Source organism: Megalobrama amblycephala, linkage group LG9, assembly GCF_018812025.1.
Source record: "Megalobrama amblycephala isolate DHTTF-2021 linkage group LG9, ASM1881202v1, whole genome shotgun sequence".
Lineage (NCBI taxonomy): Eukaryota > Metazoa > Chordata > Actinopteri > Cypriniformes > Xenocyprididae > Megalobrama > Megalobrama amblycephala.
Window position 1 is genome coordinate 11,563,400 of NC_063052.1, and position 9,303 is coordinate 11,572,702.

Here is a 9,303-nt window from a genome sequence, read left to right on the forward strand (position 1 = left end):
AGAGCCAAATAGAGAAAACCAAATAGGCTGCAAATGAGGCAGTAGTGTAGACCACTAGAACAATAATGAAGTAAGATTGCATTAACTGAATTCAGCACATAACATTGGAGAAGATGAGAGTGAAAAAAAAACAGAAAAAAAATCAAACACATGTGGAAACATATTTCAGACATAAAGGAAAACTTTTGTGAGGCTTAATTTAGAAACCATTTTGCTCAATTTTGAGTTCTCTTCCTGTGATTAATCTGAGGACCTGTTTCTGAGATACTCAAACTCTCATGCACAAAAGAAATGAACATTCCTCATTCACGCCCAAGCGCTTATGAAAACGGGTGCTTCTACTATTCATGTGATATGCTTCATTTAAAAATACTCAAATCAATTCAGTTTAAACAAGCATGGTAATTAATATCTGAGTGAAATGCCTTCCATTAAATAAAGTCAATCATGATAAATAGGGCATGTGACATTACTCATGAATAATGTATTGTGAGAAAGACAATTACTTCAAATGACGTACACTACAGTTCAAAAGTTTGGAGTTGGTAAGATTTATTTTTAATGTTTTTGAATATTGTGAAATATTATTACAATGTATTATTACAACACTAAAATAAAAAATACTGGGTTAAAAACAACCCAAGTTGGGTTAAAAATGGACAAACCTTGGTAGATTTATTTAACTCAACTATTGTTTAAAAATGACTATACTGCTTGCTTAAAATGATCCCCCAAAAAATTAACATTTATTAATATATAGGGAAGAAATTAACATTTATTAATATGTTTAATAAATGAACATTTATTAATGTTTAATAAATAACAATTAAATAATAAACATTTATTAAATTGCTATTAAAGTGTCTGAATTTTACTTTTGGGTTCATTTAAAGCCAGCCATACAGTAATTTTTAAACAATAGATGAGTTAAATTAAACTGTGCAGCAGATTGGGCAAACTTTTAACCCAACTGCTAGGTTTGTCCATATTTAACCCAACTTGGGTTGTTTTTCACTCAGCATTTTTTAGAGTGAATGTAAATAACTCTTTTCTATTTTAATTCATTTTAAAATGCATTTTATTCATGTGGTGGCAAAGCTTATTTTGGAAACATATCTTGTGATACATCTATGATACATTTGATCAGGATTCTTTGATTAATAGAACATTTTAAAAGAACTATTTATTTGAAATAGAATTCTTTTGTAACATCACTGTCAGAAAAAGATGTACGGTGTTTGTCACTGGGACTGTGGGACAGTACCCTGAAGTACAAAAGTGAAAAGGTACTAATATTTACTTTTAAAGTACTAATATGTACCTTTAAGGTACTAATATGTACCATTTTGGGGTAAGTAAGGTACAAAGATGTATCTTTAGCGGCGTACCTTTTTTTCTAAGAGTGTATATAAATGACTTTGACTGTCACTTTTGACCAATTTAATGCTTCCTTCCTGAATGAAAGTATTACTTTCTTTTCTGAAAATGTTTGTACTGACCCTAAACTTTAGTGTATACATTTTCATAATTCTTTAAAATGTTTAGTATTTAAAATATCCCACCAAAATTGCCAAAACATACCTAGCAGTCTTCTAAATGCCTCTTTAGTGGGCAGCTCTAGATCGCAGTATGGAACATGATTGTACTTTAGCTCCACCTACTGATACAGTACATCATGCCTCATGTGTAGACTGTCCAGAACAAGCATGGATTAACATAAGTCTGCCTGTGTATTGCAAATTTGCCCAAATTAAATCAAAATCTACCTGATAGAATAGCATTAAACCTTACAAGGAGATTATTCAAAAGATCATATTCAGGTACATATTTACTCTTGAGCTGAATCATCAACTGAAAAAGAATAAAGTGCATTAAAAAGCATGTTTTGTATAACAATAACATACAATCGATGTTCATAACTGAATGTATTCGAAATAAACAGAAAACTTAATTACAGGTAATGGGTTTAATTTTCATGCTCTGCACTTTATGTTATTAAAAAATATAATTCACTTTCAAAGGATAGTAGTTAAATTTATATCCAGTCACTTCTCTTCCATTAAAAAAATTCAAACATCTTCTTATGCTAAGCCAATATCAACTGTAAAAAAGGCTCCAATTATACAACAACGGATGCCGTAGTCAAGTAGATTATTACTCTTCTTCTCTACAAAAGCCCATTAGGTCTGTGGCAAGTATCGTTTTTTTGGTAGATTACCTCCGCGTAACATTTTAAGCACTACAGACATGTAGACATGGCCTAGGACAGTCCCAAACACACTAATGAATAATATATGAGCCATTAGCTGAATTAGGAGCAGAGCTCAACAAGTGAATGTCCATGACCCCATGAACTGAGACTAGTCCTACATTAACATGGTTGTTTTCACTCTCTATGGTGATTTACTTTCGTGTTTGGTTTGCTTGGTTTCATGTTTGAGATGAACTTGTTCTCAGGCTGGTCAGACAGGAAACCCACAAGCATTCTATAAAAAGCAGTCGGTATCTAAAACCTAGCTCTACGTGTTTGCTCTCAGCCCCACTCAAATAATGCATTTTGTACTATTTGATTACAGGTCAAACCCTTATCTCTGCAAAGAAAAATCATTGTTGCTTTGTGCCTTATTTTCGGTGCTTTCTGACATTTGACTTTAGCATGCATTGCAAGTAATAAGATCATATGCATCACATTGAACACTTTATTTAAAAGATCCCTGTTACTTTATAATGGAATTGTAAAAACAGCATCTGCAATGGTGTGTTTCATCATTTTTTAAGCGTTCCCAGTTGCACCTCTTAATCCTATCAGTGGAATATACAGTGGCGAATCCAATTTAATCCTCCTGCCATAAAGGAGAATGAAACCTAGAAGATCTGCTTCCTGTATATGGTTTATATAATGAGCCAATGTTCTAATGATGAAATGTATCATAATCATAACCAAAGGAACTTTAACTAGACCAGTACACAGCATGGAACTGTGAAACACTTCCAGTTTATGAGGCATCTGGGGTGATATCTGTCACTTTCAGGCTGGATGTCTTATATTTAAAGTATTTATAAAACAGATCCTGCCATGCTGTCATGAGTACACATATTATATAATTGCTAAGGTAATAAAATAGCTCAACTCGTGTTTTCAAATGGCTTTAAGTTCAGTCAATACATGTCGTTATCTTAATAAATCTACAATTTGCAATAAATCTGCAATTATTACTAACTATTTAGCTATATTGTGCAAATTTAGAAGCCATTTTTTTTTATGAACCTTTTATTTTTATTCTCCATATTTATATACATACTTCAAATCAAAGCTCATTGTAAAGCACCACATATAGGCAGAAGTCAAATTATGCGATTTAAATTAAACTAAGGGATCATATATGCTTAAAACATGCAGGTAATGAAACAATAGAGCGCCATAGTTTTTATCCCATCATAATAAAATGTACATCTTACCTTTATGTGGATGAGAATGTAAATCCTTTGCGTACTTCACTTTCTCACACTGGGCTTCTCAAACTGAATTCCATCGTCTGGGACTAAAAATAAGTGATGCTGTTACTGCATCTTGTGTTTTATCTCTGCCCGAGGAGAATATCCACTCGTTAAAAAGACATGTAATCAGAAACGTCACTGTTTTACATATTTTTTTTTTTTATGAGCGGAGTCGTTTCAGTTCAGCAGCCGGTAATCCAAGTGCATCTAACTGCCCCTCATCTCGAGCCGAGCATGTGGAGCGTGTGGGCTCCTCCTAGAATTACTGACAGCGGGCTCCATCACGCTCAAAGACACTGAGACTGTTTCAAAAACCTATGAGCTGCCTTCATAGACAGCATTTTGAGCCCCATAGGCTGTTCATAAAAAAATCTTGAAAAAATAAAATGACAGTTTCCACAAAAATATGAAGCAGCACCTATTTCTACTGTGTGCTGTCTAGGTAGACGGCTCGTTTCGAAGCTATATTAGCATAATATTAGTCACAGTGTGAGAATAATTCGGGGGCTTTTCTCTTGAGGTTCCTCTTGCTCAAACCACGTAGCCTACTTATTACCTAAACAAAGCACTAAAGATTTTTTATACAGATTTTTTTAAAGAAAATAAACTACAATAACGTGATAGATAATGGCTTGTGAACTTGTGATTTGTCAGTGCACTGTCCGAAACCGATCCTGACTGAAAACGCTCCAGCTCTGAACTGTTGCTATGGTTTCTTCCCGAGAAGAATGCGACTTGTGTTCCATCTGTTTAGCTCATTGTGAACTCATATTTGTGGTTTTTAGAACTTAGTTATTTGAAACAAACATTCGAAATCACTATTCCCTACATTCGTCCACTATAGTTCAATGAATGAAAACGAGTGAGTGAATTCGGATACTGAGGGCTGCCGCTTTTGTAGGCTTTAGTTTGTTCTTGCCGTTTAATAACTTAGAAAACTGGCTGCTCAAGTAGTAATGAGAAGATTTGTCTTGAACTCTGCCGTGGAAACTAACATGTACAAACCTTAAACAATTTTATAGTTAATTAAAAAGGAATTTTTACCTGTATGAAATTACGCTGTACCCACATTGGACCAGCGGTTTGAAAAACGGATGGATGGATGATTAAGCTGCGGGCGCCATCTTCTGGTCAGACACAGGAATTCATTCGGCACGACCCTCACAGTGCATTATAGGTATTCTCTAGCCATTGAGTGTACCAGTGTTGCAGTGTTGTTTTCGAAAAAAAAATCTTCCAAGTGCTTCCGCCAAAACCACACTTTCGTATTCTTCAAAAAGCTTACGCTGTATGTCCTACGCCTTCCCTATTCAACTTACGTAAAAAATGCAACTGGCGCTGCATTCGTTCCGTAAGTTGAATAGGGAAGGCGTAGGACATACAGCGTAAGCTTTTTGAAGAATACGAAAGTGTGGTTTTGGCGGAAGCACTTGAAAGGCGATCATTTGTTTATATAAAGCATATACATTTACATTTTTTTTCGAAAATGACCAATCGTTTCGCTAGATAAGACCCTTATTCCTCGTCTGGTATCGTTTAAAGCCCTTTGAAGCTGCACTATAATTTTGACCGGATGTTTTGGAATGTTTTCATCAAAAACCTTAATTTCTTTTCGACTGAAGAAAGAAAGACATGAACATCTTGGATCACATAGGTGTGAGAAAATTATCAGGAAAATTTTATTTGAAAGTGAACTAATCCTTTAAATTGACCCCAAATGACGTTATATTTAAGCCCTGGAATGCAAATTTTATCAGGGGATCCCCGCACAAAACGCAGATTTTACCCCCAGAACACAATTTTTACCGTGAGACCCCCTTTGAAATGTGATTGGGCTATTTTTGGGCTATTTTTGAGAAGCAATAGGGTGGGTTTTGGTGTGAAAACCTGGCAGCCCTGGAGTGTACAGTTGTAGGCTGCATCCTAAAACTTAGGTAGCTGAGTTGTAGCCTCGCTGCCTTATCAGGCAATGACGTGTAAGGCAGTGTTTGTGCATATGGGACCTCACAAAACTGATTTCGGACAGATTCTGAGGCAGCGTAACATTTTAATGATCTACAGCAAAATAGCACGAGCTTTGGTGAGAACTATTCAACATTTAATTAGTAATTTCTCGCTAGAAGTGACATCAAAAATGGAAAACAATGGTCAAAAACATACATTTACACACAGACCACCAACCACAACTTTCAGACGCCAACTTTATTTTTTAGCTCAACTGTCACAGAATGGAACGCACAGGATTGTGGGATATCAAAGGCAGCGAAGGATACATCTATGCTGCCTTCAAAGATCAATCAGATGAAGGCATCTCATGAGACAGGAAGATAACTTTGGATTCGGATGTGCCTTGATGCTTCCTACTGTACCTTGGAATGCGTCCTCCGAAGGCAGCATTTTTCAGTTTTCGGATGCAGACGAAGTTATAGCAGTGCATTATGGGATTGAATGAGTGCACTCGATAACGGTTTCAGAGTTTGGACACCACTACAAATGGCTGCCCCCTGAAATAGTGCCCCGTTTAAGGGTATAGGGGCGGTAGCTACAGCTGTTCAACAACTGGTTAAATAAATGCCGAAGAAGAAGATACACAGAAGAAAAGTTAACCTCGGTGAGATGAATGAAGTGACCGTTTGCTTAGTTTAAATTAATGCACAAGATGCTGAAAAAGCAGAAGGACATGGCACAACGGTCAAAGATGTCTGTTTTCAAGTAAGCTATTACATATTAATGTAGGTAATGCATTAGAAAGCACGATAACAATGTGGATTGCAAGTAGCCTAAAATAAATATGTACAAATGCTACATGTTGTTGACTGCCTGTAAATTATAAATTCATACAAATAGAGACAGAAAAATGTGAGATTTTTAGGTTGAAGTTCCCAGGGGGTAAAATGCACCTTTTTTTTTCTTCTCCCACAACACCAAATAACAACAAACACCTCCACAACACTTTCCTGAACTGTCACAATACACTGGCATTTCCTGATCCATGAGTTCATTAGGTGCAGTAGCAACAGGAGGAAGTTGAACATTAATCATTTTAAACATTAACAATGTGAAACATGTACAGAGGCAATGAAAGATTAAACTCTCTTTTTAGACAAAATGCTTGTTTATGATTTTGTTTATGATTTGCAGTTTTGTATTAGGTGATTAAATCTATGGCTTTTTTCTCAGTAACTCTCTGATAAGCACAACAGTTGTTGCTGGAGCTAAAGGCCCTAGTTAAAAAGGATATGGTCATAAAGGCCACCCAAAACCCTGAGCTTGCAAAGGAGGAAAATGTAGAATGTCTGTACTGCAATTAATTGTTCTCCTTAAGTGGGGAGAATGGATTTGTTACAGAGAAAGTGGACCCATATTGACTGTTCCAATTACAATGGAGGTTCATATGTGAAGTGCCTGAACTAACACAAGCTTCAAGATGCAGCTTGTTTACTAAAAGCAGAATGATACAGAAGTTGTGTGTAATACTTGAGATATTATGAAATGCTTTTTTTTTTAAATAATCAGGAAATAGTACAGTGGTTATTTTGAATAAGGATTTACTTTTTTCTCAAAAAGGTTACCCAGCTGTATTAAAAGTATTCACACATGGTGACAAATTTTCACTCTTTCCGCTATTTCTACAGTATAATCCATCACTACAGCTCCCTTTGAGGACCTTTTACTCCTCACAGCCTTTTTAATTACTTATTTTTTAATTTAAAAATTATCTTCTTGTTTATTTTCACACATATTGTTTTGCTTACAGTAATTTGTATATAATTTATGTTCACTAAAAATATATATTTTAATCATCATGGAACCATGACACATTTTCCTGAGAGGTGAAGGTAAGTACTGTCTTAAATAATAACATGTCTCATAAATATGCTGCTTATTTAAAAACATGATAATCATAATACATTGGCCATCATCGGTTCTCAGTTTCTTGATTGTTTTGATCATTTCTTTTGGATGCTTGGTTTAGTTATGCTTACAGAAAAATACTAAATCCCTTTGGTTTGACTGCCATCTCTTTCTCAGCATGTTTCTCATGAGGTCTGATACAATCTCTCACAGTTGTGAACTGAGAAAGTTAAGGTTCTGCCTTAGTTCAAGGAGCTGGAAAATTGATGTCAAACTTTGAATGTGCAGCCAGATTCAAGGCAATGATAAAGGAAAGAATAAGCAACAAATTTGAGGAGAAAATACCAATCCTGCTGTGATGCTCCTGAAGTTATAAAATGCTGAACCTTTTAATCATCCCTTTTGTGATAAGTTCACCAAAAAAAAAATAAAAAAATTGAGCTCATGGATGTTGTAGTTTGATATAGACACTGAGCATTTGTTGTGTTGATTGGTCTTCAAGGCACGGCTTGCTAAAACAATGCAACACCATGACTCTTACATGAACCAAACAGTCTCTCTCTTTCTGATCCACCTCCTCACCCATCTGTGCATAAATTCTCACTCATACACACACACTCACACTCAGACAGGAAAAGATTTGATAAGCATGAAGCAGCATATTTATGACACATTAAAACTTTCAAAGGATGATATCTCTATGGCTCAGAAGGACTAAACGTGCCCTGTTCAGAAGCATGAGATTAAACGATTTCATGTCTGAGAGAGGTGTACTGATCCATATATTTGAAATTAACCCCATTTCTTTGTGAACGCACAATTTTAAACAGCTTTTACTTTTCACTTTGAATATCCCTCTTCAAGTAAACATCATAATTTTTGTAATTTAATGCCCAATTTGTTGTTTTAAATCAGGGGTGGGGAACGTTGATGATCCTGGAGGGCCATTGTCCTGCAGAGTTTAGCTCCAACCCTAATTAACGCACAATCCAGGCCTTCAGGATTACTAAAGTTACAGGCAGGTGAGTGATTTTTTTCAGGGTTGGAGCTAAACTCTGCCAGACAATGGCCCTCCAGGATCAACGTTCCCCACCCCTGTTTTAAATGATGCTTTTTTTACATTTCCAACTTTTTTTTAGTGTTTAATGTTGCTTTTTGAGCACGGAAAAGGTCTGCAATGTTACAAAGCACAAAGTCATTTCAAAGGGAGTTATATCAGTGTCACTGTTTCTGAACTCCCTGAAACACCTCCATTGTAGTCTTGAGTTTTCTTACAGGAACAATATTCCTCATTTGAATAATTCCCACCCAAGGCATTCGTAAAAAAAGGGCCGTGAGTTGCGTTAGCAGTGTCCGTTTATGGTGGGGGGCGGGGCGTGACATTTTCGAAACACACTGGTCCAGCCGACCAATCAGAGCACACTGCGCTTTTCAGAAGGAGGGGCTTCATAGCGACAGGAACTAAACAGAGTTTTACTGACAGATGGGCAACCCGATCTCACGGCAATTTGTACGTATTTTACGAGGTGACGAATTTGTACGAATTCATACGACCTCACTCGTAAGAATTCATACGTTATTTGCTAAATCGTATGTATTTTACGAGTTGCCAAATTCATATGAATTCGTACGAATGACCTTAACCCCCAACCCCCCAAACCTACCCATCACTGGGGTTTGGACAAATCGTACAAATTTGTACAAATTAGCGACCTCGTAAAATATGCACGAATTGGGATAGCGTTGGACTGGGAAGAGAGGTGCTGCAACAATGTGAAATGTGAAAAATAGTGTGTTTTTTTGAACATTCAAGCATGAAAACCTATTCCAGTAGAGCACAAAAACGAAATCAATACTTTGAAAAAAGGCCGTAATAGGTCCCCTTTGATCATAACAATAATTCTCTCCTTTATAAATTGTTATCCTCTTTATTCGTTCACATCCAGAAGA

The 9,303-nt window shown here is 36.1% G+C and overlaps 1 protein-coding gene across 1 annotated transcript in view; it reads right to left on the minus strand.

Annotated features, from left to right (window-relative positions):
• The window catches only part of calcr (calcitonin receptor), a 76,401-nt gene extending 72,542 nt beyond the window's left edge, over positions 1 to 3,859 (minus strand). Inside the window, exon 1 of the mRNA XM_048201566.1 lies at positions 3,460 to 3,859. The gene's annotated coding sequence lies outside the window, so the exon portion shown is untranslated. The remainder of the gene's footprint in view (positions 1 to 3,459) is intronic.
• Positions 3,860 to 9,303: the final 5,444 nt, after the last annotated feature.